Here is a 23,715-nt window from a genome sequence, read left to right on the forward strand (position 1 = left end):
ACCACGGAGAGCCGGGAGAGCTATCAGCAAGTTTATTTTGCTTTGTGGGGAAGCTCGGGTTTATCTGCTCTTGGCAGTAAGGTTTTATAGCCCCCCTGGCAAGAGAGGGTTCAATCCTGCAACCGCTTCTGGCCCCAGGATCCCTCGCAAGGGCTGGGGTCAGCAAAAGCCTCTCTCAGTTTTGGGTGTTCCCACTAGTGATGCTCTGAGCACCCGCAGCCAGTGCGAGTGAGTATCTACACAACAGACTGTGTGCTGGCCTCGAGCTTTTCCAGTTTTTCCTTTTTTCCCCTCCAGAGCAAAGATGGGGGCTCCAGGTAGGAAAAATGCACCCGCACAAAGCTGCGGGAGGGCGGAGAGGTGGGGGGCCCTCCCGTGGGAAGGGGCCTGAGCCCCTGATAGGGCTCAGAGCCTGGACCCCAGCCTGCGGATGCAGCTCTCCTACTCGAATGCCTCGGAAGGTTTAAGCAGAACTTTTCTCTCTGCTCCACAGCAGCTATAGGAAACTGAAAGCAGCGTGCCGGGGTCCTCTGGGCCAGCGGCAGGAGCGGTGGGCATCGCAGTTGCCCCCCACAGCCATACACGCGCATCCGCATCCAGCACCGCCAAGAAGCTGCCGGGCTGTTTCCGAGCCCCCGCAGCCTGGCGCGCAGGCGGAGATAGGGAAGAGCGTCGGTTCCTGGTGTTGCCACAACAGGCCCCGATTACCCCGTAACTCCCATTGACATCACCCTCATCTGCAGGATTTGCTTGAGCAATCCCCGCGCCGGCCCAGCCCAGCGCCTCTGGGCTGCAGTGGCCCAGCCAGGGGCTGCCTGGTCAGGGGGGCCTGGGAGGCAGCAAACCCGCTGGGGACTGGCTGCAAACCCCTCCGAGCACCGAACCAGGGCCCCAGCCTCCAGAGCAAATGTTATCTCCCCCATCCTCCTGTGGCTGGGTTGGGAGGTGCAAGGAGGTGGGTGAGGGGGGTACAGATGGGGACAGACAGTGCCAGAGAGAGGAAGGGAGAGCCCCAGGACCTCCCGGTGGCACTGCAGCTTGGAAGAGCTGCCATCCCGCCTGCCAGAAAAGCCTCAGCCCATCCACTCATTTGCAAAGTTTTGGCCAAGAAGTTGTGTCCAACAGGAGGAGCTGGTGGAGGGATGGGACCCCGCACCCGCTAACGGGGCTTGGCTGCAGCTCAGCTCCAAACCCAGCAGCTCCGGCACTGCCAGCTCTGTCAAACAACTCACTGGTGTCCAAATCCAGATGGGGAAAACGGGGCATCGGAGAGCTCTTTGCAGGCAGGGAAGTGGTGTTCCCTGCCCCAGCCTGCCTCCCTGACCCCTGCCTGCATCCCTGCATCTCTGCATCCAGTCCCAGTGCTGCCCCAGTCTCCCAGCTCGCAGGGACCCCCTGGACCACAGGTGGGCTTCAGCAGAGCCCAAAGAAGTGCTGGCCTTGTGCATTCAACCAGCACTGGTCACGCTGGGGCCCCGGCACTGCATCTGCTCCCAGGATAGCAACACCATGTGCTTATGTGTATTTAACACCAGGTGCGACCCAGAGGGAGGTGGCAGAGGAGAGCCTGGCCGCTCTCCGTGGGGAGAGCAGGTTCAGCTGGGCCTGCTGAGCCTCCCTGGGCACCAGAGCCAGGGCCAGCCCCACGCCAGACTCTCGCCCCCATGGCCGGAGCCAGGTTGCTCACGGATGCTCACGAATACTCACGGATGCTCGCGGGTGCTCGTGGGTGCTCGCCACCCCCGGAGCCTGCGCCGCCGGCACTCTGCTCCCCATGCTCACCTGCCCTCCCTTCCCGGGGCGAGCAGCTCAGCCCAGGCTTTTGCTGTATACTGTCTAATTATAGATATTATATTGCAAATGGCTTTTGGGCCTGCTAATGGTATTACTGGTGTTATTCTTCTACTTGTTAATTATAACCAATTTGTTTGGGATGCCTTCCCAGTTTTCGTCTGTAATTGCTCTCCCCGTTCCCTGATGACTGTGACTCAGCAGAAACTCTGCAGTTTCGCTCAGGGATGATATTACTCTTTGTCTCTCCTGCCAAGCGTGGCTGCAGACGGCTGCCTGTGCAGCACGGCTACTGCTCCGGCCCCACCGGTGGCCACACTCCAGCCCGACCGAGCAGCTCGGGGACCGGGAGGGATGTGGGATGGCGGTAGCATGGGGCTGGCATCTGTGCCAGGTTGGAAGCGGGCGCAGTGGCAGCCTGGCTGTGCAGCTCCCTGTCCCCAGATGTGGCATCACCTGCCAGAGCTGTTGGGTTCAGGCCTGGGGATGCTCATAAGCAACTTGCTGAATCAGGGCTGCGGCCCATAAACCATTATAGGATTCCGCCTGTGAAAGCTCTGTACGACTAAAGGCTTAGCCAAGGAAAGAGGAAAATATTAAACGGATTGTTTTCTTTTTATTATTGCTAAATGCTAAAGAAGTTTGCTCTTCTCCTCTCCCCAGCATTAACTGCAGATAAGTTATTTGGAAAGCAAGTATTTCACCAGAACAGCCGTTCAAGTAGTCTAATACACACATTAGAGTCTATTTGCACTTAAAAGGAGTGGGAGGTATTAAATCAGCCTCTGGCCAGATAGTCATTGTATAAACAAGAGCTGTTAACTCCTACTTGATAGCAGTGATAGCAAGGGAAAGGAAAACAGCCCTGCAGTGTCCTGACCAACCTGACACAACACGTTTTAGGTCTGGGGGGGGAAAAAAAGCGACAAAAAACCACCAAACCCCCGGGAGTTCATGACTGGGGGGCTGCAGGAGGGTGGCTGCCCGCGCCGGGCTGGGCTCTGCAGGCAAGGATGCTCCTGCCCATCTAGCACTACCTTGCCCGCAGGCCCTTGCACTGGCAGCAGCTGGCACAGCTGGCACAGCTGGGGCTGCAGCGGCATCACACCGGCACCAACCAGACAAGCAGCGTGGTGGCACCTTTGCCTCACCCCGGACCTGCTAAGGCCACCAGCAGCGAGGGGTGGCGGGGTGATCTGCAGCCCCAGCGCTCACCGATGGTGGGTCTCCATCCTCCTGGGTCCTGAGCAGCCCGAGCCCCCCCTCCAGCGTGCACGGGGCCAGGGGGACGGAGGGCTGCACAGAGCCACTCGCTCCCGAGCAAAGCTGGGTATTAATGAAATTTATGAGTCAGAGCGAGCAAAAGAAACTGTTTTCAGCTGACTTCACTCACCACTTCCTCTGCTCGCGTTCGCCTCCCCCAGCAGCCCACTTATCTTCCCCCTGGAGCGGTGCCCACCCTCCCTGCCCGATACGCCTCTATCGCTAACAGGCCCGAGCATTCAGCACCAGGATTGCTTCTGAGTTTGCTCACTCACTCACTCAAGCACTCTCAAGTTGTTCTCTGTGGCTAATCAAATGTCAAAACAAGCTACCCCTGTGATTTTGAGAGCTTTTAAACAGGAAGACATTTACCACTGATACATGAGAGCCGTGCACATTTGTCTGGGGCTCAGCCTGGGACAGGTTTCAGCCATAGCTCGGGACTGGTTTCAGTCGCAGCCAGTATCTGCTGGGCAGGAGCTATTTTGTGGTCTCTCTCTGGAGGAATAACGACTGCAGGAACCCCTGGCAGCAGTCCCACTGCTCGCCCAAAGCCAGCATCGCTGTCTCCCACGGGGACAGGGTTCTTTCCCTCTGGCCAGTGGGCAGGAGGTGGCTGCCAGCACGGGTGGGCAGCACCCCTCCGTCCCCGCGCGCCCCACTCCTTGGCTCGTTAAACCGTAGTTTATAGCCTGATTCTAAATCATGTGCCTCAGGACTGAAGCAGTGAGCTTTCAGTGGAGAAGCGGTAATTTCTGAGCCGTCCAGAAGCCCCCAGAAAAGGCCCTGGGGGCCTTTCAGTTCCTGCAGCAAGGTGCAGCACCCACAGAGCCCCTGACCCACCACAGGCCAGCGCGAGCCCACGGCTGCAGAAGAACAGGACCCTGCATGAAGGACAGGTTTGATTTCAGAGTCGCCTGGGCAGTCTCCCTGCAGCTCTGAAATGGAAACTGTCCTTCAGGGAGGTACCTGCTCTGCTGCAGCCAAGGCTGGTCAAGACCCACGGTGGGACTCTGCCAAGGGCCCCACACAGCCTGGGTACCCCCGTCTCCAACCCTGGAGCATCACCCTGCTCAGGGGAAGGGCTCAGAGCCCCTGGCCCCAGCGGGGGGCTGTCAGCAGGGCCCCCCCATCCTCAGCATGCCCCTGCTCCGTGGGAGAGCCTGTCTCCCAGTACCACCCACACGGGATGAAAGGCGCAGCGTGGGGTTTGGGATGCCCTGACACGCTGGCGGGGCTCCAGCATTGTGCAGCCGGGCTGCCTTGTGCTCTCCAGCCCCGGGAAGGAGCCGGCTGGGAGCTGGAGGTTCAACAAAGGGCTTGTTTTACCCTGGCAAGGCAACAGCGCTGGGCTTTCAGTGAAGTGGCCAACAATTACGTGCTGCCTGTGAGGATGTCTGAGGCGTTTCACTGAAGCGAGAAGAAGATGGAAGATGGAGCAGATGAAGAGGTCGCTCATCATCCCCAATGAAACACAGCATTCGTCTGCAGAAGGTTTGCCCCAAAAGCTGCCTGGGCGCTGCAGGGCTGAGGGATGCTCCCTTCCCCGGGAGCCCACCGGCTCTGCTGTGGGCAGCTGGTGATTTCCCTCTGGTGGGATTAGCCCTCCCTTAGAGGCTGCCTGAGGAGACAGGGCAGCACACCGCACTGCCCAGGCCTCCGCTCCCCCAGCCAGCGAGGGCACCCAGCTCCAAGCGGCTCCGGCTGCCACAGCACTTGCACCCAGCCTTCAAATCCACCACTTATCCCAACTGAAGGCTGAGCAGAAGCTGCTCACAGGAGCTGCCAGGTTTGCACGACGCTCGCCCTGTGTTTTCCGCTTTCCTCCCAGCACATCTCCAGCATCTTTAAAAAAAAAAAAAAAATTAAAAAAAATACCCACAGCTTCCTGAAGGCTCCACAACAGAGAGAGATGCTTCTGTTGCTCAATCTGTTGCTGGTCTGGAAACGAAGCATCTCGCTCCTCAGAAACATTTAATCAAACACGAAGAGCGTACGCACGCACGTCAATCCGAGCAGTGAGCCCTGGTGCTGCCATCAGCCAGAAGCACAGCAATGCACGCAGGGTCGGCCACGCCGCTCACTGCCACGTGGCCAGGGAGAACGAAGCCTCCCAGGGTCCATGAGGGAAGAGGTGGGTCCTGGGGATGGGGACATGGTGCTGGGGCTACAGCACCAGAGGACGGAGGGGACCAAGCCCTGTGCTCGCAGCCGAGCCCAGCTGAAGCATCAGCCTTGCCACCTCCCACCTCCAATAACTCCCAAGCTTTAGGTTTGCTGCTTTTCTAGGGGTCTCGCCTAAACCTCCACCACCAAGCACCAGCTGGGGGGGCCGGGGCTGCAGCCGTGCCACCCTGTGGGGCCCATCCCTGTGCCGGCTGTGGAGTTAGGAGGGGGCGATGCCCGCTGCCATCATAGGAAGGGCATTGGGAGCAGACAGGCACAGACTTTGTCCCAACCCGAGACAAGGAGAATGCTGTGGGTTTGTTTTTAGACAAATGAATGGATTTTACTGTTTGACCAACACTCATGAGAATGCCAGTCAGTGCGAATTTGGCAGGAGGTCTGACACTTGTCAGCTTTGGTTTATAACAGGAGAAAAGCAGCCAGCTCTCCGGAGGAGAATGACGTGCGCGCGTTGCTGTGCGGATTTGTTCTCGGAAGAATGTGTGGCAACAGAAGATCAAGCAAATACTTGGGACCGCTACATCACGGAGGACTTTGTCAGCTAGCCGGAAAGTTTTAGAAGGGCTTCACACTCTTCAGAGACAGCCAGGCCACTGCCTGGAGCCGGGGCAAAAATACAACAGTGTGGGGTTTGTGAACAACAGAAGCATTGCTGTGGCATCCCTAACGAGCGTGGCCTCGCCAGCACGCCCTCGGCACGGCGCTTGGGGAGCAGTGTCAGGCAGCAGCCGTGCCAGCCCCACACAGGCGAGCTGCCCATCGACACAGGAGTGGGAGCTGGAGGCGTTTTCCTTGGGAAGGCTTTGCCACGGGCACCATCCCGCCCGCCCGCACGCTGCCGGACCCATGGGAGGGGGCAGGTGCTGGGCATGGTGCTCAGCGTGGGGCACAGCCCTGCCCGGCTCACCCCACTGCGCAGGCAGCCTGGGCATGCTGCAATTCCCAGGGGAAAAGCTATGGGAGTGACTGCTGGGGTGCAGCCCTGCACCCACACCAGCCTGCACCTGCACCCCAAAAATACCTCGGCCTCGGTGCATGAGTCGGGGTGGGCCAGACCCCCTTTCCCCCCTCCCTTGGCCAGCCTGGCTCTAGGCTGGGCTCAGACGGGATTTCCAGCCTGGCTAGCATCGGTCCGGCCTTTCAAGCCAGCCGGCCAGCAGCCGGGGCAGGATGCCCTCCTGCAGCCAGGGACAGCATCTCTTTTTATTTAAAGCCCTCGTCTCGGCCACATTTTCCATGCAAAAGCCAAAAGCTGGTGCAAAAAGACACATTTGCAATTTACTCTGTGTTGTTTTTTATAGGCTCTCCAGCCTGCAAAAGGGAATGAGGGTTTCTCTGCCTCAAACAGCTCAACAGAACAGCTTATTCTGCAACATCTATTCCAGGCAGTCTCTTCGTGTTGACAAAGCCTTCAGACAGGGAAGGTCAAATGTCTGTTGGATCATTCCCTGTTCCTTAGCTGTCTCACTTGCCCAGGGACGCGGGGACACTCAGGGGTCTCCAGCATGAGAGACAGGCAGTCCCTCTGGCACCCACCGCACCCCCGTATCGGAGGAACCCGGGAGCTGCCGTGTCCAGGGCCCCCGAGGTGATGCTGCACCAGGAACTGAGAGCCCAGCCTGTAAAACGGCCCTGACCAAACAGACCAGACCAACTCCGAATGAATCATTCCAGGCACTGGAGTAAATCATCCACCTCTCTAAAAAGGGCAGCAATTGCCTTTCCCTGGGTTGCTTTGGAGCAGGTCTTTAGGAGACAGGACTTTCTAGGGAGCATTAGCGAGCACTATGACTTGCTGCGGTGGGAAGGGTGTGTTGCATGCACGGCCGCAGGGCAGGTGCTTGCTTTTCTCCCGGCAAGAGATTTTCTCCGAGGCACAGCAAAGCTCTGACTTCGACCTGTGGTAATGCAGCTCCTTCTGCTTCGTGCTGACAGCTCAGACTGATGCTGCAGCCTGGCTTTGCTGTGGTCTAGGTGGCCCTTGAGTACGGGTTTGGTAGGCTCCACCTAGCACCTAATGAGTGTTTGCCTGCTGCGCTGTGCAATTTGGCACGATGGGCAGCCTTTGCTCAGGAGCTGCCCCAGTCTGGGAAAGATAAGGGTGTTGCAGGCCAGCTCCGAGGCAGGATGACAGGGCTGTTTGCAGGCAGCTCCTCTGATCTGCCCAGCTCTGCTATTACTCCCCGAGCAACCATTAATAACCCGGGTCATTACGGGGTGCTTTTCCATTCAGAGGCTTAACAGCTCTCCAAAGTCAAACGAGCGAGGCGGGAGGTTATGTGCTTCACCCCAGTTGTGCAACGAGTCCTCGGCTGAGCCAGGAACCAAACCCACACCTAATGGCCAGGCCCGGCACTCATGCTCAGCCCCTGGCCCGCGACCAGGCTGGGACTCCTCTGCGAGGCCACGGTGGCACGGTGCTTGCAGGCTGGGGCATGCTCATCTCCGAGGTGGCAGGGTGTTTCCCTGCCCAGGGACTACGTCCTCAGAGGCCTGGCTCTCCTTTGGACATCTTTGATCTGGGCACTGCGGTCTGCATGCCTTCATGCAAAGATGCACAGGGAGGGAGGAGGATCAGGCTCTGTTTGCCTGGTCCTGATCCAAACGCCCGGCTCACCCAGCTCCAGAGACTTGTTTGACCTTCAGTACTGCAGCATCCCCAGATGGCTGCTCAGGCTCCAACGGGAGCGGTGGTCCCCAGTTCCTCATCCCTCTCTCCCTGCCCCCTTCCCCATCACAACCTCGTCCACCTGCATCCCCCATCACGTTGTTGTGGACCCTCAGGACAAAGCCTGTAAGCTGTTGCTCTTCTTTGTCCCGCTCTCGGATGCAGGCTTCAGTCCTCCCTTGCTGGGGTAGCTGCGAGGCAGATGAGGTCCAGGACGTTCCCACAATGTCTGCATTACAAATAAGCCTCCGAGGAGAAGGGATCGCTGTGATGAGGAACATCAGCCTGGCATCTACGAGCTGGCTGTTGAGTAGGAGGGAAACATGATTCTTGGGTACCAAGCAAACTTCTCCTGGATTTGTCTGCACAAGCCCACCGACTGCGTGGGATGTAGGAAGAAGGGGGGTCTCATGGGCAATGGGGGGGTTTCATGATTTCCTGAGCATGAGGCAAGACCCCTGCGCCACACAAGGCTGCAGACCCATGTCCCACAGCCCTGGCTGGGGCCAGGGTAGCCCAGCAGCCCAGGGAGGCTGGCGGTAGCTTGTCCTCCAGTAAGGGATGCGTTCTCATCCCCCTGCTCCTAACTGGTGTCAGAGGTGGCTGTGTTGGTCACAGCAACCTCCTGCTCTGAGGGATCATCGGTCCTTAAAATAGCTCTATATCATTAGTTACATCTAATTGAAGGTGTTTTGAATGCAACCTCCACAACACACAAACCAAATGGGAAATGACATACCATCAAATTAATGCCCCCAAACCATGATAAATGACTGGTTAGATGATTAATGTTTCTATTTCTTGGTTTAAGAGAGAACAATGCTGCCTGCCCCAGCATTTATCTGTGTTGCTTGCAGAAGGTCACCAGCATCCTCAAAATAAATAGGACTATCGCCCTGCTGTCACTGCCTCAGATGCACCGTGGCTTTCTCGTCTCTACACACGCTGTGGTCTGTGGTGGGGATGGAGCAGGGCAAACTCTGGCCATCGCCACACCAGGCGAGTGGGGACCGGTGGCTGTCCCAGCCAGAGCCAGTGAGCAGTGACGATCCTTCTCAAGGCCCCTCTCGGCTCCATCATTATGGCCATCCCAGGCTGCCTTGGAAAATCGTTCTCTGATGATGCATCTGAGGAAGCCAGTCATCAGAGCAATGGTTTATTGGATTGGGGTTTTGACATCTGAAAGGACTCGTTGCTATGCTGGCTATTTTATTAAATCATTAAAAGACATTTCTTTAATAGTTCCAGAAATATCAACTTTTCATGTGGCTGGGGCGGCTTGCTGCTCTGCACCTGGAAACGGCGCAAATTCTCTTTCAGGTTCAAAGCAGTCTGGCTTCTGATACACCGCGTGTAATTAGAGATAATTGAAGCGAGCACGTTCAAAGGAGCCCAAGGACCGGCGGAGCAGAGGAGCTGGCTGCGCTGTCACACAGCACCGTCTGCACCGCACGGTCCGACCCGCCGCGCCGGGGCTGTGCCGAGCCCTCGACACCGGCACCAGCTGAACCCAAATGTGCAGGGCTGATGCTGCAGGTCTCGGCAACGCCGCGGTAGTTCATGGTGAAACCCCACAGAGGGACAGCAAGCTGGGGCGAGGACGGCTGCACCACAGCCCGGAGATACCGCAGCTTGTCCTGACAAGATGTTGTTTGTGTGAGGAGATTAAAGTCTCCTGTTCAGTAGCAGGAAAATGCAAATACTGTTTAAACAAGCTGTTAATTGTTAAACCACATTATTTAGGGGTAATAATCACTGGAACACCTTGTACTGCTAAAATGAGGCCAAGAGCTCTCTGGTCATGGGCTCCACAAGTGGAGGATGCGTCTTTGTTTACTGGCTGTGTCTGATGAAAATGAGCAGGCAGTGAAGTGGGAATGGGGAAAAAAAGGAAGCTGGGAAAGTGTGAAAGGAGAGGGTTCAGGTGGCCATGGCTCAGGTCCCACGGGGATCCCACGGAAAGGGAGATCCCCGGACGGAGAGGGAGGTGGTGGGAATGGAGAGGGTAATCCTGCAGATGAGAAGGCTGATCCCACTGGCTTGGCCACATGCTGAGAGTTGTCCTGGCTGATGGCATTGATACTATTGCAGGTGCAAGCACCTCTTCATGAGGCCAGGGGTGTTCTCAGCTGGTTGTCACCAGGGGAGCAAACGCCCTGCTCCCGCTTTGCACTAAGACCCCTCCTGTCCTGCCACACCTTGCGTATGTTTGCCACAGAGCCAGACCCGCAGGCTGGTGTTGCCGGGAGGGTTTGTCGGCAGGACGGGTGCTGTTGGGACCCCGGGTGAGCTGGTCTCCTTCAGAGCCCTGGTGATGGTGTCAAGGCTGCCATGACCTTTGGCAGTTCGAAGCCCTGGGATATCCCAGTGTGAAGGCTGGGGAGCAAAGCCAGCTCATGTAGGCACAAGGAGGGGAGAGGTTTGAAGTCCCAGCAGAGCAGCTTGCAACTCCTTCCAGCAGGTCCATGGGTTCACCTGCAAATGGAGGCTTTGGGCATCCCTGTGCAGACGCTTCCACTCCCACCTCATCCTGACGGGACATCACTGAGGGTCTCTGGCCAAGTGCAGAGCCCACTGGAGCCAGGCAACCCAGCAATGCCACAGGGGACTGTCCCCAGGGACCGGCGCCCAGTGCCCGCCCTCCTTCCTGCAGACGGAGAGCAAGGTGCCTCTGGCCATTTGGCTGCTGGTGCTCCAGGACAGGGCTTCAAGATCCACCAGGGCAGAGCTGAGCTGTGCCGGGCCCATATCTCCCCATCTCCCTGCCGAGAGGAGGTTTTGGCAGGAGCTGCTCTTTCTCCATCCCTCCTGCCTGGGGGCTGAGCTGCAGAAGGTGTTTCCTACCCAGCTGCAGCAGGAGGGAAGGGGAGGGAGCAGTTGCCCAACCCAGCCTAAAAGGGACCCCCAGCTCCTTTGCGCTGGGGCAGAAACAGTGCAAAACACCCCCAAAGGGCAGCTGCCACCCTTGCACCCCACATCGGGGTGTGCCACATTCCGGCACCGCAGCACCCGTCAGCACCTGGAGGTCTCTGCTTGGGGAACCCATTCCAGCGTGCCGGGACGTTTTTTCCCCTGGGTTTGAGGAAGAGAGAGAGACCCCCCCCGGGTGGAAAGCGGCTTCCTTCAGAGCCGGGTTTCAACAACCAGGAACTCATGTATATTTTGGATTTTAATCCAATGCGGCTGGGGCCATGTGCAAGATGTAATTTAAGCTCCAGCTCAGGGTCCAAATGTTCTCCAAGAGCGGAGGTTTTGGCACTGAGGTTTTGGTTTGGTCCCAGCTTTCATGGCAAATTGAATAATCATATGAGGGAGAGGAAAGGAGAAAGAGCAAGAGAAGGAAAAAAAAAAATTAAAAAAATCTTTCAACAGTTCTTCCAAAAGTGGAAAGAACCAAAACACATTTTGGCTTCATCAGCTTTGAAGCAGAGTTATTTCCCTCTAGATCTGGAACAGCCTTTCGAACAACGTTTTCCAATTTAGCTTTTTATTAAAATAAAGTCGTGCCCCGTCAAATCTGCGCAGAGCTGCCGCCTGCGACCGCCGAGGTTCCCTGTGCCGCCGTGGCTGTACCCGGCTTTATAGCTCCTGCCTGGGCTGCTGGCATCCAAACAAACATTGCCTCCACCGTTTCAGAGGCCTCTGGGAGTGGCTGGCTAGGAAGTACGGAGAGAGATCCCTGTGCACATATTTAAATCACCTACTGTTGTGCTAACTTTCTGGCCTTGTATATCTTTTAATTATTCCCATGTTTATAGTTTTCTGCGGCTTAAAGGATTTTTTCCCCTTAAATGCATGTTTTCCTGACAATTAGCCCTGTTGGCTGTAAAAGCGCAGATGAAGAGCTGGAGACAGAGGCGAGCCCAGCTCCAAAATCCAAACTCCCTCCTCACCGCGGTGCCGGTGGCCAGCCCCAGCTCAGCACCGGGACCAGCCCCAGCTCAGCACCAAATTCCCTCCCCATGCGTGCCCTGGCGCGGGAGGCCCCAGCCAAGCGAGCCAGGACCTGGCCAGCCCAGCCGTGGCGCAGCGGTGTGGTGCAGCCAGATGTTGGCAGCTGCCAGGCTCCACCGGGGTGCGAAGGACGGGCTGAGCATGCTGCTGGGCAGGGGGCTGACGTGGGAGCAGGGCCCGTGGGTTCATGCAAGCCCGGAGCCTCCCATGCAAGCTCAGTTCCGAAGCTTGCATGCAAGCAAATGCAAATTAAAGCAAGCAAATTAAAACCATGGCTGGGCGCGCTCCCCCCCCCGCCACCAGCTCTCCGTGCCACCAGCCAGGCTCACACGGACCTGCTCAGCAGTGGCTCTGTCCTCACCCTCCCCAGGGGCCCAGCCTGCCCCCCCAGCCTGTCCCCCCACAGCCACTCTCTGCCGCAGCAGCCCGGCGGGGGGGATTTGCTCTGCTTGGCTGCATTGTTGCCTATAACAGAGAAGGAAACCACAGCACCGCCACCGCCCCTCACCGTGCCTTTCTGGCACGGGCTGGCTCTAGCAGGAGGATGCTGGTGCCCGAGGGGACCGCTGAGCCCAGCCAGGTTTCCCCCGATGCACAGGAGTGGTCTGGCGAGGTTCATGCACACAAGCAATGCTAAACACCCTCAGCCTCCTGCTGCCCAGCCCCGGTTTGGAGCAGGATACATCCCCAGTGCCCCTGCAACCGAGACCTCAAAGCATCCCAAGCTTGGCTGGGAACCCTGGGGAGTTTGCTCAAGCACAGCTTGGCTGGGAACATGCACCCCACGCACCAGCCAGCAGCAAGCCAGGCTGGGGACAGCAGCCCTGGGCATGTCCCACAGCTCACGTGTGGGTTTTATTTTCCTCACAGCCCTGCAAGGCAGTGGCGGGAGGGGAACCCCGGGCCTCCCTCCCGGCTGGTCCCCGCCGTTTCTTGCTCTGACTCATCCCGCATCCTGCACAGTGCCCAGCTGTGCCACTGGAAACTCCCACGGCACACGTGTGTGGGCACGGGGTGGAAAGGTCCTTTGCCAGGGGCAAAGGTGCAGGCAACCTGCCAGCCCCAGCCTCACCGGACCCCCGGCTGTGGGTCCCAGCCCCACCGAGTGGTTATCTCTGCACTTTTGCACCTGAGGAAACCCCAAAAACAACCCCGAGCTCAGCTGCATCGGTGGGGATTTACACACGTGCAAACAACCTGGGACCGAGCTGCTGGCCAGGGTGAGGGCACACGGGAGGTGACCCAGAGGGTGCCAGACATACCCAGGGCACCGCGCAGCGGGGACACATGGCAGGTTGCAGACCCTGCGAGCATCCAGCCCCTGCCCCAGTGCTGTGGGACCCAGGCCGGGAGCATCGCCTGGGATGCTCATCACCTCCTCTGGTGTGCCAGGCTCCCTGGGAGCCTTTGGCTCTGCACCAGCCCCTGTGCACCACAGCCCTGGTAACTGCCAAAGGCAACAGGGAAGCGTAATCTCATGGTTAGCGGGGTATGGCACGTGCCACCCTGCCCAGTGCTCAGCGCACCAGCCCCACGCCGAGGCAGAGCCCAGCCGCCTTCCAGCTGCAGCCAGGGGATTCCCAGGGGGCTGCAATAACCCCTCTGCAAAATATCACCCCAGGCTACAGCACAGCAAGAGCAACCTCTCGGGCAGCAGGGACATTTGCACAGGCTCTCTGACCCTCACCCCCCAGGCCACAGGTCCTCTTCTCACTGGGAGGATGCACATCCGAAGACGGACCCTCTGGAAAACAGATGGCCTTGGCTATCACTGTCCAGGCTCATCCTTGGGCTGCAGGCTCATGTCCTCCAGCACGTGCCTGAAGATACCCGGGGCCAGAGGCACCCCGGTTTGAAATACCCCACTTGTAAAGCTGCACCTGAGCCCCTGCAGCCATGCAAAGAGCAGCTTCGGGGTGCAGTGGGGTGTCGGGGCTGGCACCAGCTCCCGCAGTGCCCCCTCCATCCCTGCACTGCATCTGGCCCCTCATTAACCAGCACTTCCCTGGAATTAGATGGGAGGTTTCTGTTAATCAGCTACAAACTATTAAGTCATTGGCCAAACTACTCTCCTGCTACTTTTGCAAGGAATTAGGCCTCTATAAAATCAAGCAGCATGAATCTTAAAGATTTACATGGTGCTTTTTTAACAGTTTTCAGTATATTTCAATAGTTAATAAAACTAAACGCTGCTTTGTGTAAAAGGTAATAGATTACAATCTAGTGCATTTTACTAGCACTCAGTGTGTTCATCTAACACCTAATACGTTAAAGTTGGAATCTATGAAAAGCACTTTGTGGAGATTAAAAGCAGATTTATCACAGATGTGCCTCAACATTATGCTTGGCTTGAACCATTAGACTCCTGGAGTTTAAAGGTTAGACTTTAATGACTTCAAGGAAGTCGGTTACTTTTTAAAGCTTTAAATAAGCAGCTAAGATACTAATGCCATTTACAAAACAGGGAAGACTGGTTAAGAGCTGTTCAGAGGATGCAGGAGTTACCACTTCAATGTCTGCTCTTTAAATCGCTTTGAAGCAGACACATCTCAGCACAGTAGTTTAACCCTCATGCAAATTAATAATATGTTATTTACTAGATGAAAGTGTTTCCTTGAAAACTTTGGTGGCAGAGCTTTGCTTCCACGTCTGGGCTCCCCAGATCTCCAAAGGATGGGAGCGATTAGCTGCAAATTGCGCTGCCTGATTGCTGCTGTTTGCAGAGGGCAGGAGGGAAGGGCAGCCCAGAGCCCGCTGCAGTTCCTGGCCACGTTACATATTCACGCAGAGAAAACCCCACACACGGGGGGCCACCAGCTTCAGCCTCTGCGGTGCTCCCATCCCTTTGCAGAGGAGGTCCAGACCTCAGCCCCTATGCAGCAGTTGCCAGTGGAGGGTTGTGCTGCTCTCCGACTGTGGGTGAAGCTGCTGCAGCTGCTCATTGTGGCTCTGCTGCTTGCTAAAGGCACAGGTCCCTGCAGGCAGGTCCCCGGCATGGCCAGTGGCTTATCCAGGCCCACATCCCTGCACTTACAGACATGATGGCAGAGCTGAGACCAAAACCCAGTATCACCCACCCTAGGAACAACCTTCTGCTCCCATCCCTAAGCATTCCTCCACCAGGCACCATTTATAGCTCCTGGGGAGACAGTGGGTCTGGGGAGGTTCCTCCTTGAGCATCCATGGGCTGATGACCTACAGGTGCCCTGGATGTGTCTGCTGATGTAGCAGGAGAGTAGCAGGAGAGTAGTTTGGCCAATCAGGCTGAAATGCATTTTGCAGAGCTGGGGGCATTACCGTGGAAGGTGCTGCAGGTCCAGTCCCTGCGTGGGTAACTCAGCTTGGGTGCTACAAACAGAGGGATGGAACAGCACCGGGCACATCGCTGATGGCCTGGGAGAGGCACCCTCTCTGCTGCGCCCAGTTTTGGTGCTTTCTGTGGTCTTGCATGTTTTTCTGCCCTAAGGACAGCTGCCACTGTGGCACTGCGGGACAGACAGCGCATCACCTGCATTGGGGACATATTTTCCAGCAGCAGATCAATGAACCCTTGTCCTTGCTCTCCACAAAATGACTCAACTTGTCCTTTGACTGGCTCAGATGATGCTGGTGAGTGCTTCCCCCAGGTCTCATGTGTTCCCAGTTCCGTGCCTAGTGTGGGTGAGCAGGATGAGCCCCAGCTCGTAGCCCCCCCACCTCGCTGCCGCGGGACGGGCTCACTGCTGCTGCTTGTCCCCTGCCACTGCGTGCACGCACCGGTGTCCCGCTGGGATCGTGTGTGGAGATTTTCCGAGTCAAATTGCTGAAATCATAAGATGACTTTAGAAAATTATCCTGATAATGCTTAAACAACAGTTATTGATCTTCATAAATACTTTACATATATCAAATATACATATGTACAATAAATACTTTACAACAAGATATATATTGTAATTTCTTCTGTCCTGAGGGCAATGACTCTAATTAAACACTTACAGATATGATTAAAGTTTAACCCCAGTGATGCTAACTAAACATTCAAGGACATACTTAGCATATTTAGGAAAGTGCCTATACATATGGTAATCAGGGGATAAATAACATTATATATCTGACTTAAGGCACTCTAGTTGCTTCCTCTGTGCTCGGACGAAGGGGGTGCGACCGGCCCCCTCCAAGGCTCGTGGCTGGGCACATCGCACACGCAGAGCTTCAGATCTTCTGAGCTGCTTTTTTCACAACATTTTATGATGTTTGAATTAGCACAAGTTCCTATCAATGTTTAAACAAATAAATGATTATGCTGCTATCCAAATTTCCTTTTTTTTAATCATAACCGCCCCCCCCCCCCAACAAACAAAAAACCCACACAGCCCTTCCGTGATTAATTTGGATCTTCCTGCAACCTCTGATGGTAATAGTGGCTGGTATCAAGCTGGGCGGGGGCTAGATGCTCAGTGCCGTGCTGTGCCATGCCGTGCCGTGCCGTGCCGTGCGGGCTGGGCAGGCAGCGCTGCGGGCAGCGGTGGGAGGAAGCGGGTTTGGTGCAATGATCTTGACATGCAGGGAAGAGGGTGAGCAGCTCCACGGGCAATTGAAGATGGAGTGGAAAGCATATGGGCTTGGACTGTGTCAGGGTGAATTTTGCCTCATGACACTGGATTGTTTGCTGGGGGTTTTTTTGCATCCTTTAGTCTAAAAATATAAAAATAATTTAATAGTTAATAATTTACAAGGTAGTAATGAGGCCGGTTGGTCCCAGGTGGGATCAGGGCACTTGGGTGCTCATTCCTGGACACATGAAGAGGTCCCACATTGCTGGGACATCAGGCACAAGCCGAGAGCAGAGCACCCAAATTCAGCAGCGAGCGGCTTTTCACAACTGAAACCCCAAGATGAACCAGAAGTGAAGCCTATTCTTCAAATGGCTGTTGACACATTATTTTTTAACAATGGTAGTAATTTGTCTGGTATGCTTGTCCTTTTTCATCTTCCTCGTTTTCAAAGCAATATTACAGAAATATAGGGAGAGAAATTATCATTCTGGTATGTTGCACCTGGCCAGCGCTCAGCCCTGCTCAGCAGGGAGGTTAGTGGGTGCTCTGCAAGTGCAAACAGCCTGACCCGCCGTCACAGCCCATATTAAACCTTCCACTCTTTGATGGGGATCTTTGAAGTCACCCCGAGATGCTGCAATTAGCAAGAAATAACATGCAGAGAACAAACTTCATATTTGAGACTTTTCCCAACCAGCATGAACAAGTTACTAAAGGTTTTCCATTTTGCAACAGCTTCGCCTGGATTGCAATTGCAAAACCTTTATCTGCTGTAACACCACGGTTTCAGAAAATGAAGGAAACCGTAAGATTTCTCCAGAAACTGCATAAAAAGTAGAACATCTGAAAAGGACATAATCTAAATGTGAATGGATTATTTGTTTGCTGTATACATACCTCTTACTAATTCAATGTCTCAAGCTGTAACAGGTGGCATACTTTTTCCCAGGTGCTGCTTGTCCGTAGCTACCGATAGCATTGCTGGCCATCAGAAAGGCTTGTGCTTGAGGAGGACCTGCTCAGAAACAAGCAGCAATGAGACTTAAAAGATTCACCTGGGCAGCCCCTGCCTCTGCAGAGCCCTTAAACAGCACCTCGAGCGCACCCACAACTTGTGTGGGTCCGCTGGGTTTCCATATCAGTGAGGCTGGTGTTTGGGGGTGATGCAGGTGTCTGGGAGTGACACCAGTGTGGGCATAGTGTGGTGACAGTGTCAGTGGCAAAGACTGTCTGTGGTGGTGAGGTATGAGCCATCCCAGTTAGTAAAGGCTCTGTGAGTGGTTGGGATGGAGGCATAGGACCAGAATTTGGCCCCACCAAATGGGAGCAGCCTGCTCGCAGGCCACCCAGAAACCATACGGCACCAGGAAAGGTGCAGCCCTGAGCCCACCATGAGGGTCTCGCTTTTGGGAAGCACAAGCCAAACCTGGGTCATGCTGCTGCCCCACTGAGCTGCCTGATGTGCGGGACAGGGGGCAGCCAGCACCCAAACCCCCTCCTGCCCCACACATGGCACTGGGGAGCCATCTCCGTGGGCTCAGACAAGGCTCCTTATTCCTATGTTCCCACAGGATCAGGCTCCCTCCTGGCGGGACGTGAGGCTGGACCAAGCTGAGTCCATCCCCTGTGCCCAGCACTCGCTGGCAGCACCTCCCTGCCTACTGGGGTGGGAACCAACCCTTTCGCTTAGGTATGCAGATGGAAATTTGCATCGGTCCATCATTAGGAAGTAGCTCTCATTTAGGGCAATAAAGGTGCTTAATTTCATAGGGAAAACTTAATGGAGCACTTAGTTCCCATGCACTGCTTCCCTGACATTTTATAGTCTTTGAAAGTATAACTTAATAATGGCCAGAAGCCTGAATCCCCAGGTTCTCCTGACCCCCTCAGGAAACAAAATAAAGCCGTTTAGGAAAAAAAAAAGAAAAAAAAAAGAGCAGGTGTTGTAGAAAAGTCAGAAGATGCAAATTCTTCCTTTTCATTAATTATTGTATTTATTCCACGATTCCACCTGTTCATATGATGTCTCTCCCTCATGGATACTTCTCACAGCAGATTAAAGTGCACTTTTATCATTATTCTGAAAGGCATTTCATAAGGGAACATTAGTTCTCCTACATTATTCTTGCATGTTATAAAAAGTGTCTTTTTAAAATATTAGACAGCAATCAAGATTAATTTAAACCACATCAAACATGCACGGCTGGTTTTCTAGAATGTTCACCCCCACCAACACATGCTCCTTGATGCACCAGCCGCAGGCAGAGCTAAACTTTGCTTTCTGCTGCAGCGAGCAGCCTGACCACCGGGCTTTGCTCCCCAGCAGCGATGGAGCTCCAGGGAGAGGGTGGTGGTCCAGGCTCCGCTCTGCCAGATCCAGCTAGAGAAACGCAGAGAGATTTTGACTATTGGAGCAAGCTTTATCCAGGTGTTTCAACCCCAGGGTCGCATCCCTTAGGTGATGGACCTCAGCCAGGCATCTCCTCCAGGCACCACAACACCGCTGGACACTGGGCTTGCAGGGCTGACACTGAGGCAGAACCAAGGGTAGTATCGAGGCAGGGTGAGGAGGTCCATCACCCATCTCCAGGCAAGCCAAATCATTTTGCTGGCATGACTTCCATCACTACTGCAGCTTCGGCATCCCAGGCCTGTGTCCCACCATGGAAGGTGCTCAGACCTCACTTTGGTAGATGTTCGTCTAGCAAAGATCAGATACCGCCCTATGCATCGCAGCCCAGAGCCAGACTCGGGCAATGCTGTTGCTCCCGGGGGGACCAGGAGGATGGAAAACCCAGTCTCACAACCGTTTCCCCAGAGCAACAGAAACTTTTAATCCTCATTCATTCTCAGCCAAAGGCATTTCTCTAGGACCAAAAAGTTTATAGTGCTTTTAAATATAAATTGTGCCTTCTTTATCGACTCGGTGAACAAGGACTTCGCACTCAGATCTTGTGGTCATTTTGAGCTGCAGCGTTTTATCGCCGCACATCAGAGCAGAGCAATCTCCCCTCTGGCTGCCCGAGGGGCCGGATCCAGCCCTGCCTCACTTAGCATTCAAGCCACATCCTCCTCATGGAGGACCTATCAGCCAGATACCTGAAAACACATTTTCAACTCCAGTGAGCAATTGACTCTCAAAGCTTGTGATGCTTGTCAGCGTGTCTCCTAGGGCAACAAACAAACTCCGGAGAGCAGCAAGACTGGCTTCCCGCAGAAGAAAAAGAGCACGAAGGTAGAAGAAGATTCTGCTTGTGTTTTAACGCTATTTATGGACTGTGCAGTACTCGGAGGAGAAAAAAACAACCTGCAGAAACTTTGGTCTGTTTTGCTTGGTGGTGCCTTTTTATAGCAGCATCTTCCTGGCTCTGCGCCTGTGGGTGCCGGGGAGATGCTGGTACCCACACCTGGGTAGCAGCGAGGGCTCTGTGGGGTTGGTCCTGGCACAGCACCCTACCCAAAACACACAGCTGGAAGTTTAACAGCTGGAAGGAAAGCTGACCCGAGCCGGAGGGACAATGACCAACTAGGGATGCTTTTGGGCCTCTCTTCAACTTTGCCCAGCTCCATGAGTGTACGTGCGAGGCTCCCTGTGGACGTAGGGCTGAGACAGAGGAACATGCTCATGTTAAGGGCCAGGTAAAGCGCTGGCATCACGGGGGCAGCCGCAGGCAGCCGCAGGCAGCCCCTGCCTCTGGGGCAGCAATGCAGGATTGCTGCTGCAGCAGGCGCGGGGCAGCACTCAGACATCTGCCCTGCATGTAGCAGCAAAGCCAGGGGACAAACTCCTTGAAAATCTCACCCTAAATTACTCATAGGAAGAGCAAAAGACAAGTAGGCTGCAATAAGGGGCTGCCTCTGCATTTATTCCTGCAGCCGAAACCTCTCTATTTGTGGGCTGTGCCCGAAGCCGTGCCTCCAGGCCCAGTTCAGGGTTGTGCTCTGGTCCCACTGACCTGGGACCCTGCTCTCCCTGGCTGGGGGTCTGCAGGGCTCCCCCAGGGTGCCAGGGGCTGCGGAGGAGGGCAGGGAAGGAGGTGGCAGCGGAGGCGATGCCGGTCTCAGCTGCCGGAGAAATGCTGCCGATGCTCCCGTTCCTTGTGTGATTCTCCCTCAGCTTCCCCGCTTACATGCTCAATTTATAGAAAGTATAAGTGTCTTGTTCCTAGCGTCAGGCGCGGGATGAACACTCCTGTTTGCCACATGTTTTGTTAGATCGTTAAGACATCAAACAGGCACCTAAAGGAGCTGCAGTTCGGCATCTGCCTCCCCGGTGCGGGGTGCTGAGCGCTGGGGTGAGGCGCAGCGGCAGCAGCGAGGGCTGAATGGGGGGCGAGCCCCCCTTCCCAGGACCCCGCCATGCCAGCAGTGAGCCCGTGGACTTCCACAACGCTCTGTGCCCTGGGTGTGTGCTCCCGTGGCTAATGAGGACCATTTATATGTCAACATTATTACCTGATTCATTGCTGAGTGACACATATTCTCCATGAAGTTCCTGGTATTATTAAGATCTCTATTACCGGGCTATCCAGGCATGAACCTGCCTGAAACTCATGAGCATGGGATGAAGAACAAGACCCACATTTCTCAGGTGGCTCTTGCAGCATAGCATGTGGTGCTGCCTCCATGTGCTTTCCCACCATGTGCTTTCCATTGAGGCAGCAGATTTTTGCCTAGGAGCCACCCATGCCGTAAGCAGACACTTGCCACAGGGGCTGCCATGCCTGCAGCCTCAGAAGTGTCCACAGGTGCCCCTTTCCGTGGTGCCAAGGTGGTTTAGTGAGAGCAGGGGGACGGCAAGGGACACCGCCAGTCCCTTGCTTGTGGTAGGAGAGAGCCAAGGTGCCAAGGAGTGAGGGGAAGGGGACAGGAGAGGGGACAAAGCCAGGCAGCAGCAAGGCAAGAGGATGCAGGCTGGGGTCTCCTTTCCCACCAGGATGCACAGAGGGCAGGGAGGGGCCAGGGCGGTGGTGGGACCTTGTACAGTCCCAGGAGTCCCCAGGGATGAGCATCCCTGCACCGAGCGTCCCACCTCAGCCCCTGAGCCCAGGCAGTGGGTGTTCCCAGCAGGACAGAGGGACGTGGGACCCAGGATGGGGCTGGAGGCAGAATGGAGGTACATGGAGGGGTCCCAGATCCCAAGCAGGAGTTCCAACGTGTCTTTCCCAGTGCACAGGAGACCACGGGCAGCATAAAACCAGCGTGGAGAAAAGACCAGCGTGGCCTCAAGCGGTGGAGGCGAGCCAGCGGGGTCGGCTGATGTTCGCTAAATGTTTCGTTAACTCACCGGGTTATAAAAAAAACAGAAGAAAAACTGAACAATAAAAAAAGCGGAGGTTTGCCTTAGCGATGCTGCCGGGAACTGCTGACAAAGCTGCTCCTGACAAAGCCCCAGCAGGAGGGGGGGAACTGTCTCTTTGCTCTGCCTGTCTCCCGCTGAACAAGGATCACTTTTAATGGGCTGAATACATACAACATACAGCTGACAACAAAGATGTTAGACTAACCTAACAAGAGAGTGAAACAGAAACAGCACACAGTGAGTAATTAGAATCTAATTAATTTGCATTTCACAAGAGAGTCAGAGATGTCAGAGGGAAAAAAAAAAAAATTCCCCAAGATTAAAGGGCTGGCGAAGAAGAGTGAGGGGGTGAGTGGAAACACTCGGCACAGCCGGGACCGACACACAGCAGCCCGCAGAGCCGGTCGGGATGGGCAGGAATAAATGGTAGCAGGTGGGAAGATGACAGGTCTGGGAGCAGCGGCCAACAAAGGTGTCTGCGGGTCAGCAAAATTGCACCAAAAATATCCAAACAGCAACTTTTTCTGTTGAACAGCATCCCTTACTTTGCAGTATTCTTCCCCCTGCTGCTTGGCGTCTCTGCCAGAGGAAATGAAGGGGGGGTGGTGGGGAAAGGCGATGGTGTGATAAGAGCATCCAGCTCTCGGAGCTGCTGGGAAGGCGGCGGCAGACACGGCGCAGAGCTCGGCAGAGCCGCTAACAGCGTTACCGACCGCGGCTCTCCTCGCAGAGGCAGTTCCTTCCCAAAATTAGTGCTTGCAATATGTTAATCTTTATGTTCAACACCCTATTTCTTAGCGCTGGCTGTTCCCGTGAGGCAAGCCATCCCAGATCTACATAACATCAAGGGAAGATTTACAGCTTGTTTCCATAATGATGACACCAGGCAGAAGATTATGCTGTCAGAGATGCTGGCGCATCCACACAAGCCCTAGGGAAGAAAAACAACCCTCACCCCCCATCGTGCTACGTGATTATCATCCCTGCCTATCGACAGCTGCCAGGCCGGCCCCGTGCCCCTGCCTGCGCCCCTGCCTGCGCCCCTGCCTGTCCGCCCCATGGCTCTGCTCCCTTGTGGGAGAGGGTATGTGGGACGGGGAGGCACAGGGAGGGAGATTTGGCCGGCTGAATTCAAATAGCACCATCCCAGGCTGCAGGCAGCTGCCTGCCTAGTGAAGAAGATGAGAGTTTGGAGATGAGGGTCTGCTGAGCCCCCATGGATGAAGTCCCTTTGGATTTTCTTAGAACCACAGAATGGTTTGGGTTAGAAGGGACCTCTAAAGGTCCAAACCCCTGCCATGAGCAGGGCCATCTCCAAGTAGGTCAGGTTGCTCAGAGCCCCGTCCAGCCTGAACGTGAATGTTTTCAGGGATGGGGCATTGGCCACCTCCCTGGGCAACCTGTGCTGGTGCCTCACCACACCCATCATAACAAATTTCTTCCTTATATCTACTCTGAATCTCTCCTCTTTCAGTTTAAAACCATCACCTTATGTCCTGTCACCACAGGCCCTGCTAAAAACTCTGTCCCCATCTTTCTTACAAGTCCCATTGAAGTATGGAAAGGCCGCAATAAGGTGTCCCCTTCTCCTTCTCCTCTCCAGGCTGAACAATGCCGACTTTCTCAAATGTAGGGGGACATGGGGAAGGAGGAGCAGGTGCTGCTCCCTGTAGTCCCTGGTCCAGTCCAGTAGCATCCATGGGTCAGACCTGCCCCAGGCCGGGAAGGGCGGTGAGGGGCGAGCAGCATGCACGGTACACCCCTCCACCCCAGCACCGGTGTTTGCCTAGTCCAGGTCCTGGGCTCTGCATATCTGTGGAGCCTTCGCTGTTGTTTCACAAGTCCCGTGTCCAACGCTGGGGAGGAACATCTGGCACATCTGCATGCATTGCAGGGACGGCTGGTGACACCCGGCTGGCTCACCACTCCTTGCACCCACAGCTGCTGCCCGCAACCAGGGAGGCGGCAGCAGCAGATGCAAACAAAAGTCGGATGCAAACAAAATGCAAATC

The sequence above is a fragment of the Falco peregrinus genome, chromosome 1, assembly GCF_023634155.1.
Source record: "Falco peregrinus isolate bFalPer1 chromosome 1, bFalPer1.pri, whole genome shotgun sequence".
Lineage (NCBI taxonomy): Eukaryota > Metazoa > Chordata > Aves > Falconiformes > Falconidae > Falco > Falco peregrinus.